Here is an 8,232-nt window from a genome sequence, read left to right as displayed (position 1 = left end):
TGGTAGCTCCTTTGATACTTGTTTAGAAAACTTAGCTCGGGTATTAGAGTGATGCACCAATACTAACCTTGTTTTAAATTTCGAAAAGTGCCACTTCATGGTGAAACAAAGTATAGTATTGGGTCATATTGTCTCTAAGGATGGTATCTCCGTCGACCCAGCTAAGATTAATGTCATTTCCAGTTTACCTTACCCTTCCTCGTTGAGGGAGATCCGTTCTTTCTTGGGCCATGCATATTTTTATCGTCGATTCATTAAGAATTTTAGCAAGGTCACCTTACCTCTCTCTCGCCTACTGCAAAAGGACGTGGAATTTTATTTTGACGAGGATTGCAAAAAGGCTTTTGACAAGTTGAAGCAAGCGTTAACCACGGCCCCTATTGTGCGAGGTCTAAAGTGGAATCGACCCTTTGAGATCATGTGCGACGCCTCGAATCACGCCGTAGAAGCTGCGCTAGTACAGCACGATGGTAACGCCCCTTACACTATAGCATATGCGTCAAAAACTTTGGATTCGGCTCAGTTGAATTACACCACCATTGAAAAGGAGCTTTTGGCTATTGTTTTTGCTCTAGATAAGTTTCGACCTTATTTTCTAGGCTCCAAAGTGGTGGTGTATTTGGACCATGCCGCTTTGAAGTATTTGCTAAAAAAGAAGGAGTCAAAGCCTAGGCTTGTTAGATGGATATTACTCTTGCAAGAATTTGCCCCGATAGCTAATTATTTGGTCGCCCACGTTTTTCCCCCACAATTTTCAAAGCATCAAAAAGACAAGTTGAGAAGTGATGCTAAATACTATCTTTGGGATGATCCAAATCTGTGGAGGCGCGGGGCGGATCAAATAATTAGAAAGTGTGTACCGGAATCTGAATTCCAGTCTATTCTTCAATCTTGCCACTCCTCAGAGAGTGGGGTTCATTTTGGCCCCCAACAAACAGCGAGGAAGGTTTTAGACTGTAGATTCTGGTGGCCCACTTTATTTAGGGATGCCAATCAATTTTGTAAATCCTGTCATCAATGCCAAAAATCTGGAAATACCTCACAGAGAGATGAAATGCCCCAACAACCGATGATTTTTTGTGAGATTTTTTATGTTTGGGGCATGGATTTCATGGGGTTGTTTCCATATTCCAATGGGTTTGTGTACATACTATTAGCTGTGGATTACGTCTCCAAATGGATGGAAGCAATTCCTACCCGATGTAACGACGCGAATACCGTTGCTTCATTCTTGAAAAATAACATCATTTGTAGATTTGGATCGCCGCGAGCAATCGTGAGCGACCAAGGAACCCATTTTTGCAACAGGAAAATCGAAGAATTGATAAAGAAGTATGGGGTCGTTCATAAGGTTTCCACAGCCTATCACCCTGGTACATGAAAACATAAAATAGGATAGAGATAAAACATAAAATAGGATATAGATACTTATGCAATTCATTGGTTGGAATTTCAGATAAGCGTATGGAGATGCTTTCCTATTGTCCTTATCCAATCATGCGTACTCCCTTCCATGGCAAGCTGTATGTTGGTGGATCACCGTTGTCAATGGCTACCATCCGTCCTCTCAGTAAAAACATATCCGCTACGGTTTCCCGCATGGCTAATTAGCTGTCGGTTCTCTATCGTGTCAGAATAAGATCCATTGATCCTTTTGCACACTATCACTGTGCCCAATAGTCACGAATTTGAAGCTCGTCAGAATCATCCCATCTCAGATCCTACTCGGAATACCACAGACAAGGTTTAGACTTTCCGGATCTCAAGAATGCTGCCAATTGATTCTAGCTTATACCACGAAGACTCTGATCTCACGGAATTGAAGGCTCTATTGTCAGGAGAGGCAACCATGCATTGTGAACCAGAAGGCCAAGAGATACACACTCAAGCTCTTGCAGATAGAACGGAGATGGTTGTCAGACACGCATTCATAAGGGAGGATGATGATGAGTGTCACGGATCATCACATCCATCAGGTTTAAGTATGAGTGAATATCTTAGAACAAGAATAAGCGTGAATTGAATAGAAAAATAATAGTACTTTGCATTAATTCATGAGGAACAGCAGAGCTCCACACCTTAATCTATGAGGTGTAGAAACTCCACCGTTGAAAATACATAAGTGATGAAGGTCCAGGCATGGCCGAATGGCCAGCCCCCAAAACGTGATCAAGAGATCAAGAGTGATCCTAAGATAGTCTCAAAAATGATCTAAAGATATGAATACAATAGTAAAAGTTGCTATTTATACTAAACTAGTAAACTAGGTTTACAAAAAATGAGTAACTAAGTGTAGATAGTGCAGAAATCCACTTCCGGGGTCCACTTGGTATGTGTTTGGACTGAGCATTGAAGCGTTCACGTGCATACGCTCTTCTTGGAGTTTAAATGCCAATTTTGGTGCCAGTTTGGGCATTTAACTCCAGCTTTGGTGCCAGTTCTGGCGTTTTACGCCAGAAAATGATCTCTAGTGGGCGTTTGGATGCCAATTTGGGCCATCAAATCTCGAGCAAAGTATAAACTATTATACATTGCTGGAAAGCCCAAGATGTCTACTTTCCAACGCAATTGAGAGAGTGCCAATTGGGTCTCTGTAGCTCTAGAAATTTAACTTCGAGTGTAGGGAGGTTAGAATCAAACAGCATCTTCAGTCCTTTCTCAGCCTCTGAATCAGATTTTTGCTCAGGTCCCTCAATTTCAGCCAGAAAATATTTGAAATTTCAAAAAAATACACAAACTCATAGTAAAGTCCAGAAATGTAATTTTTGCATAAAAACTAATAAAAATATACTAAAAAGTAACTAAAACATATTAAAAACTATGTAAAAATAATGCCAAAAAGCGTATACATTATCCGCTCACCACACCTCCAAACTTAAATTGTTGCTTTATCCCCAAGCAACTGAAAACAAAATAGGATAAAAAGAAGAGAATATACAATAAATCTCAAAATATCAGTGAAACTTAGTCCCAATTAGATGAGCAGGGCTAGTAGCTTTTTGGCTCTGAACAATTTTGGCATCTCACTTTATCCTTTGAAGTTCAGAATGATTGGTATCCATTAGGAACTCAGAATTTAGATAGTGTTATTGATTCTCCTAATTCAGTATGTTGATTCTTGAATACAGCTACTTTATGAGTCTTGGTCGTGACCCTAAGCATCTTGTTTTCCAGTATTACCACCGGATACATAAATGCCACAGACACATAACTGGGTGAACCTTTTTAGATTGTGACTCAGCTTTGCTAGAGTCCTCAGTTAGAGGTGTTTAGAGTTCTTAAGCATACTCTTTTGCTTTGGATCACGACTTTAACCACTCAGTCTTAAGCTTTTCACTTGGACCTACATGACACAAGCACATGGTTAGGGACAACTTGATTTAGCCGCTTAGGCCAGGATTTTATTCCTTTGGACCCTTCTATCCACTGATGCTCAAAGCCTTGGATCATCTTTATCCTTGCCTTTTGGTTTAAATGGCTATTGGCTTTTTTTGCTTGCTTTTTCTTTTTTTTCTCTTTTCTTTTGATTTTCACCACCTTTTTTTCGCAAGCTTTGTTATTCACTGTTTTTTCTTGCTTCAAAAATCAATTTTATGATTTTTCAGATCATCAATAACATTTCTCTTTTTTTCATCATTCTTTCAAGAGCCAACAAATTTAACATTCATAAACTTCACTATAAAAAATATGTACTGTTCAAGCATTCATTCAGAAAATAAAAAGTATTGCCACCACATCAAAATAATTAAACTAATTTCAAGATAAAATTTGAAATCCATGTACTTCTTGTTCTTTTGTTAATTAGGAACATTTTTCATTTAATAAAGGTGAAGGATTCATGGAATTATTCATAGCTCTAAGACATAGACACTAGACACTAATGATCATATAATAAAGACACAAACATAGACAAACATAAAGCATAAAAAAATCGAAAAACAGAAAAACAAATAACAAGGAAATTAAAGAATGGGTCTACCTTAGTGATGGCGGCTAGTTCTCCTTTTTGAAGATCCTATGGAGTGCTTGAGCTCCTCAATGTCTCTTCCTTGCCTTTGTTGTTCTACCCTCATGGCTCTTTGGTCTTCTCCAATTTCACGGAAGATGATGGAATGCTCTTGGTGCTCCATCCTTAGTTGCTCCATATTGGAACTCAAATCTCTTAAGAAGGTGTTGAGTTGTTCCCAATAGTTGTGTGGAGGAAAATGCAACCCTTGAGGTATTTCAGGGATTTCTTGATGAGGGACTTCCTCATGCATTTGTTGAGGTCCATGAGTAGGCTCTCTTGTTTGCTCCATCCTCTTTTTAGTGATGGGCTTGTCCTCTTCAATGAGGATGTCTTCCTCTATTAAACTGCATAGGTGACAAATGAGATGAGGAAAGACTAACCATGCCAAAGTGGAGGGCTTGTCAGCCACTTTGTACAGTTCTAGAGGTATGATCTCATGAACTTCCACTTTCTCTCCAATCATGATGCTATGGATCATGATGGCCCGATCCACAGTTACTTCGGATCAGTTGCTAGTAGGAATGATAGAGCGTTGGATGAACTCCAACTATCCTCTAGCTACAGGCTTAAGGTCAAGCCTTCTTAGTTGAACTGGCTTGCCTTTGGAGTCTCTCTTCCATTGGACTCCTTCCATACAGATGTCCATGAGGACTTGGTCCAACCTTTGATCAAAGTTGACCTTTCTTGTGAAAGGATGAAGATCTCCTTGCATCATTGGCAAGTTGAACACCAATCTCACATTTTTTGGACTGAAATCTAAGTATTTCCCCCGAACCATTGTGAGCCAATTCTTTAGGTTCGGGTTCATACTTTGATCATGGTTCTTGGTGATCCATGCATTAGCATAGAACTCTTGAACCATTAAGATTTTGACTTGTTGAATAGGATTGGTGAGATCTTCCCATCCCCTTCTCCTAATCTCATGTCGGATATTGCTCCAATTGGACTTCTTATGTTAGGATATGGATCAAATAACAAATATTCCCTTTTGGGTGGTCTACGAGCAGCTGCTCAATCGATTAGTTATGAAATAAACATCTTGTTCTTTCTTCAGCAATTTCTGATCTCTAGTAGACCTCTCAGTAGGATTCGAACCCAGATGCCGGATATTCACTCCTTTTGAGCTTGAAAGGGACCTCAGAGATCACCTTCTTCTTAGCCACAACTTCATAGAAGTGGTCTTGATAGACCTTTGAGATGGACCTTTCCATCACCCATGACTCGGAGGTGGAAGCAATTGTCTTCCCCTTCCTCTTTCTAGAAGTTTCTCTGGCCTTAGGTGCCATTAATGGTTATTGAAAACAAAAGCAACGCTTTTTTCAACACCAAATTTAAGAGGTTTGCTTGTCCTCGGGCAAAAGAAGAAAGAAGAGAGTAGAAAAAGAAGAAAATAGAGGAGATGGAGAGGTGTGAGTGGTTCGGCCAAGGGTGGTTTTTAGTGTATGTGATGTGTGAAAATAAAGGAGTAAGGAGGGGTATTTATAGGGTAAGAGAGGGAGTTGGTTCGTGTGAGAAGGGGTGGGTTTGGGAGGAAAAGGATGTGAATTTGAATGTTGAGGTAGGTGGGGTTTTTAGGGAAGAGTGGGTGGATGTGAGTGGTAAAGAGGTGATGGTGAAGAGAGATGGAGGTGATTGGTGAAGGGTATTTGGGGAAGGGTGTTATTAGAATGTGCGAAGAAGAGAGAGAGTGAGTTGAGGTAGGTGGGGATCCTGTGCGGTCCACATATCCTGAGTTCTCAAGAATTTCTCATCCCTGCACTATTCTGGCGTGTAAACACCCTCTATGTGCCATTCCTGGCGTTTAAACGCCGGGCTGATGCCCTTTTCTGGCGTTTAAACGGCAGTCTACTGCCCTTTTCTGGCATTTAAACATCAGTCTGCCTGCCAGTTCTGGCATTTAAACGCCCAGAATGGTGCTAGGATGGGCATTTAAACGCCCATTTTTCTACCTTTACTGGCGTTTAAACGTCAGTTTGACTGCCAGTTCTGGCGTTTAACGCCTAGAATGGTGCCAGGCTGGGCGTTAAACGCCCATTTTGGTATCCTTACTAGCATTTAAACGCCATTAAGCTCTTCCTCCAGGGTGTGCTATTTTTTATGCTGTTTTTGATTTTGCTTTAATTTTTACAGTTGTTTTTGTGATTCCACATGATCATGATCTTAAAGAAAACAGAAAATAACATAGATAAATAAAATAAAATTGGGTTGCCTCCTAATAAGTACTTCTTTAATGTCAATAGCTTGACAATGAGCTTCTTTCAGAGCTTCACAGATGCTCAGATCATGATTGTGGCCTCCCAACACCAAACTTAGAGTTTGAGTGTGGGGCTTTGCTTGACTCTGCATGGAGAGAAATGAATGAAGCTTTTCATGCTTCTTCTTCATGTTTACAGAGGAAAATCTTTGAGCCTTAAACACAAGTTTGTCCTCATTCACTTGAAGGATTAACTCTCCTCTGTCCACATCAATTACAACCTTTGATGTGGCTAGGAAGGGTCTTCTAAGGCTGATGGATTCATCCTCATCCTTCCCAGTGTCTAGGATTATGAAGTCAGCAGGGATGTAAAGGCCTTCAACCTTTACCAAGACATCCTCTAAGTCCATAAGCCTGTTTCTTTGATTTGTCTACCATCTCTAGTGAAATTCTTGCAGCTTGTACCTCAAAGATCCCTAGTTTCTCCATTACAGAGAGTGGCATAAGGTTGATACTTGATCCTAGGTCACACAGAGCCTTTTCAAAGGTCATGGTGCCTATGGTGCAAGGTATCAAGAACCTTCCGGGATCCTCTTTCTTTTGAGGTAGCTTCAGCTGAACCAATGCACTTAGTTCATTGATGAGCAATGGAGGTTCATCCTCCCTAGTCTCATTACTAAATAATTTGGCATTCAACTTCATGATTGCTCCTAGATATTGAGCAACTTGCTCTTTAGTAATATTTTCATCCTCTTCAGGGGAAGAATATTCATCAGAGCTCATGAATGGTAATAGTAGGTTCAGTAGAATCTCTATAGTCTCTAGATGAGCCTCAGATTCCTATGGTTCCTCAATAGGGGACTCCTTGTAGTCCAGTGGACGTCCTATGAGGTCTTCCTTACTGTGAATCACATCCTCCTCCTCTTCTATAGGTTCGGCCATTTTGGTTGTGTTAATGGCCTTGCACTCTCTTTTTGGATTCTCTTCTGAATTGCTTGGGAGAGTACTAGGAGGAGTTTCAGTAATTCTTTTATTTAGCTGACCTACTTGTGCCTCCAAATTTCTTATGGAGGACTGTGTCTCAATCATGAAACTGAGGGTGGTCTTAGATAGATCAGAGACCATGTTTGCTAAGCTAGAGAGGCTCTGCTCAAAATTCTATGTCTGTTACTGAGAAGATGATGGGAAAGGCTTGCTATTGCCAAACCTGTTTCTCCCACCATTATTGTTATTAAAGCCTTGTTGAGGCTTCTGTTGATCTTTCTATAAGAAATTTGGGTGATTCCTCCATGAAGGATTATAGGTGTTTCCATAGGATTCTCCCATGTAATTCACCTCTTTCATTGCAGGATTCTCAGGGTCATAAGCATTTTCTTCAAAGGAGGCATCTTTAGCTTGCAATCCAGTTAGACTCTGAGAAATCATATTGACTTGCTGAGTTAATATTTTGTTCTGAGCCAATATGGCATTCAGAGTGTCAATCTCAAGAACTCCTTTCCTCTGAGTTATCCTATTAGTCATAGGATTTCTCTCAAAAGTGTACATGAACTGGTTATTTGCAACCATTTCAATGAGTTCCTGGGCTTCTGCAGGCATTTTCAGATGAAGAGATCCACCAGCAGAGTGGTCCAATGACATCTTGGATAACTCAGACAGACCATCATAGAATATGCATATGATGCTCCATTCTGGAAACATGTCAGAATGACACCTTTTGGTTAATTGCTTGTATCTTTCCCAAGCTTCATAGAGAGATTCACCTTCCTTCTGTCTGAAGGTTTGGACATCCACTCTGAGCTTACTCATCTTTTGAGGTGGAAAGAATTTGGTTAAGAAAGCATTGACCAGCTTGTCCCAAGAGTTCAGGCTTTCTCTAGGTTGTGAGTCTAACCATGTCCTAGCTTTGTCTCTCACAGCAAAGGGGAAAAGCATAAGTCTGTAGACCTCAAGATCAACCCCATTGGTCTTAACAGTATCACAGATCTGCAATAATTCAGATAAGAACTTATGAGGATCTTCTGATAGAAGT

The 8,232-nt window shown here is 40.4% G+C and overlaps 1 non-coding gene across 1 annotated transcript; it reads left to right on the top strand.

The window, feature by feature from the left end:
- The first annotated feature begins 7,899 nt into the window (after nucleotides 1–7,899).
- LOC112798543 (small nucleolar RNA R71) lies at nucleotides 7,900–8,003 on the top strand. Its single transcript, XR_003200152.1, has one exon. It is a non-coding gene; the product is annotated as a small nucleolar RNA R71 (small nucleolar RNA).
- The last annotated feature ends 229 nt before the right edge of the window (nucleotides 8,004–8,232 follow it).

This window comes from Arachis hypogaea, chromosome 4 (assembly GCF_003086295.3).
Source record: "Arachis hypogaea cultivar Tifrunner chromosome 4, arahy.Tifrunner.gnm2.J5K5, whole genome shotgun sequence".
In the NCBI taxonomy this organism is placed as follows: Eukaryota; Viridiplantae; Streptophyta; class Magnoliopsida; order Fabales; family Fabaceae; genus Arachis; species Arachis hypogaea.
The sequence above is the reverse complement of the archived record's forward strand: the minus strand, read 5'-3'. Positions and strand labels throughout refer to the sequence as shown.